Here is a 3,768-nt window from a genome sequence, read left to right as displayed (position 1 = left end):
GTTTATCTGCAATTAGTTACACGAATTCAGATATGGAGCTTTAATAAGTTGTAGTTACGGACAATCTACTTGTAATCTTGAGTTTTAAGTAATATGCATTAATAAACAGTACTTTACGCATAAAATAGTTTTTAAGAGTTTTTATCAAATGTTTTATAATATAGTATAGATTATTATTTTTTTATAATTTAATTTAAGTTTAATAATAAAATAATTTATTTTTGGTTTAATAATATAACATTTTATAAAGATAATAATTAAGTATTATGTTAGAACTGAATGATTATCATAATTATATTTTAGATTTTTTTATATTTAAAATGAGATGTTTATTTTGTCTTTGATTGTGTTTATATGCAGTTAGTTACACGAATTCAGATATGAATGAAATTGGATAGGGATGAACGGGTTTAAGAGTTTTAAGAGTTTTTAAGAGTTTTAACCACATGCTTTATAAGATAGTATAGATATTGATGTTTCTCTTTATCGTTTGAAATTATATTCGATTTTATATTTTTATTTATTAGGATTTTAATTTAAATATTTGATATGTTAGAAGGAATTAAGAGAGAAAAAGAGAAAGCAAAAATATTAAAATCAAATGAGTTTCTAAAAGCTTGTCTTTTGAAAACAAAAAGTCACTTCTTTTTTGGTGGTGGTGTTCTTTTACCTTGCTAAATTAGCTTAACATCGTTAATCGAAAATACTCGTTCTAATGGTCGTTATGGTGTGTCATGATTCAAGACTTGTGTCTCATGTCACGCTAAACTTGAGGCATGCCACAATATTATGCACAGTTTTTGTAACAAGATATTTGTTTTTTTATTTATTTTTCTAATATCTTATTTATTAGTTTTTAATATATACTATAAGAGTACTCGTACAATGCATCGAGACACATCCTGATTTCAGTGTTTCGTTTTATTCCCTTTTTATGTCGATATAATACAGTTTTATGTGGTTTTGAGAAAACGATAATGTTTTAATTATTGAATAAAATATAAATTTAAAAATATTATAAAATCTTAAAAAATATATATCGATATCAGTATCAAATTAATCTTTCTAAAAGTTCTTGTGTTTGGTGTAATTTCCTTAATTCAATTTTTTTTAATTATAATTTAATTTAGGTTTAATAATATAATTTTTGTAAAGATAATAATTAAGTATTCTGTTAGAATTTAATGATTATCCTAATTATATTTTAGATTTTTTTTATTTAAAATGAGATGTTTATCCTATATTTGATTATGTTTATCTACAGTTAGTTGCAATAATTCAAAGATAGAGCTTTAATAAGTTGTACTTAACCACAATCTACTTGTAATCTTGAATTTTAAGTAATATGCATCAATAAACAGTATTTCATGCATAAAAATAGTTTTTAAAAGTTTTTGTCAAATGCTTTATAATATAGTATAGATAACTTAGAGTAAACTAGAATTTTTGTCCCTGTGGTTTGAGAAAGATTACAATTTTCGTCCTTGTGATTTTGATCCCTACAATTTGTAATTTATTACTATTTTTGTTTCTGAGACTAAATATGTTAAAACTACTCCATTAAGATATTTTTATCTTTTTTTTTTTTTTTTTGGTTTATTAAATATACTTTTTTTTGGCATTTTTGTCTTTTTGATTTAGTAAAGCTATATATTTTTTGATAAAAAAAGTTAATAGATAAAAATTATATTATTTTGTTATTATTTATCGATAAAATAATTAAAATATTTTTAATACAACTGGTTTTTTTTTAGTCATTATAGTTTTAGCTTTTTATGAGCTAAATTAAGGATTTTTAATAGATTTAGTCTTGGGACGAAAACATAAATAATTATAAACCATGGGGACGAAAATAATAACAATTTACAAACCACAGGGACTATCGTCGTTTACGATAGCGTATGGACCGGTTTGTGCATACTTCGACTAATTTCATAGGACCATAGAAATCTGTTGTGGTTTTCGAGGGACCGAAACTTACGACCTCTAGGGATGAGCCTCAAAGATGCAAGCCTGTAAGTTATGAGAAGACGCTTCAGACGTGTAGCTCAGTTGTCAAAGGGGTGACGCGACTTTGCGCAAATACAAAACAGGTCATGGATTCAATCTCCCCCCACCTTCCAGGCTAGCCTCAGCCACTAATTACTTTCAAAATTATTCGTCTCAAAAGTTATATATATTTTCAAAGCGAGCGATTAGAATTTCTAAGTTGTTTCAAAATTATATGTTTAAACCACAAGGGTGGTGCCTGATTGGTTTGAGCTTGGCTCCAAAGGTCAAAAGTATCAGGAGGTCATATGTTCAAGTTCAAAGAGAAATAAAAATCCCCTTGTGGCCACGGAGGTTCAAATACGGTAACTCCGGGCTATCTGCATGTGGTCGCCCTGGGATTAGTCAGCTCGCATAGCGGGTCGGATATCCATGTTAATAAAAAAAATTATATGTTTATGTTTTGAGCATTGAAAGAACGTTCCAATTATTTCAAAAACAATACGTTTTTTGAAGTTATATATGTTTATGTTTTTAGCAATAAGTTGAAATGAGTCGAATAGCAAGTTGTTCAAGCTCTACTCGAGAAAACAATATCATGCTTGAGCTCGAGCACAAACGTTTCTTCAATGTTCACGTTCAAGCTCGATTATCATTTAACCATGTTGAGTTACACTCTATAACTTCAATTAAAACTTTATAAACTCGTTTACAGACTAAAATTCGAGATCGATTAACTTGTTCGTTGGCTCGAGCTCGATTATCTTGTTTAAAAGCTCAAGACTCAGCTCAAACAGTTTGTTTTGTAGCACAAATTGGGAAATACATTGTACATATGGATCTGTTCGAGTAAAAAAAAAGCGTATGCTTTTATGGGTCAGATCGGTTCACATCTTCTCCACTCGATTAGAAAGTATAATCGAGCTTTAGGACGGACCGATTCAAACATCGGTGGTAAGAATTTTGCTTAGTCAAGTTAAATGAGCTTTATTGTATGCTCGGCCTCGAATAGCTCGTTAAATAGTCGACATTTTCAAAGTTATACTCGTGTTTAAGAAGATATAAATTGGATAGCAAGAGAATTAAGAAAGCAAGAAGAAATTTTATTGGGCTTGAAAAAATTGACCAAGATGAATTTTATGGGCCAATCGTTTGGTAGGCCCATTTATGAAAGCCCACAACAACAACCATGGAAGTACATATCTATACTATATTATAAGGTATTTGACAAAACCTCTTAAAAACCATTTTTTATGTATGATTTACTGTTTATTGATGCATGTTACTTAAAATTCAAGATTATAAGTAATTGTGTACAAATACAACTTATTAAAGCTCCATGTTTGAATTCGTGTAACTAACTGCGAATAAATATAATCAAATAGAGAATAAATATCTAATTTTTAAAATATAAAAATTCTAAAATATAATTAGAATAATTATTGAGTTTTAACAGAATATTTAATTATTATATATATAAAAAAAATATTATTAAACCTAAATTAAGTTAGTTTTTATCGTTACGTTAAATTAAATTATAATAAAACTTTTGAATTAAAAAAAATACACAAATAAAAACTTTTAAATAGTTAATTTGATAATAATATTGATATATTTTTTGCAAATTTTATATGATATTTTCAAATTTATATTTTATTTAAAAGTAAAAACATTATCGTTTTCTCAAAACTACATAAAATCGTATTATATCGACGTGGATAAAAAATAAAATGAAACATTGAAATGAAAATGTGTCTTGATGCATTGCACGAGTACCTT

The sequence above is a fragment of the Cynara cardunculus genome (assembly GCF_001531365.2).
Source record: "Cynara cardunculus var. scolymus isolate 2C chromosome LG 2, CcrdV1, whole genome shotgun sequence".
NCBI classification, from domain to species: Eukaryota; Viridiplantae; Streptophyta; class Magnoliopsida; order Asterales; family Asteraceae; genus Cynara; species Cynara cardunculus.
This window is presented reverse-complemented; position numbering follows the sequence as displayed.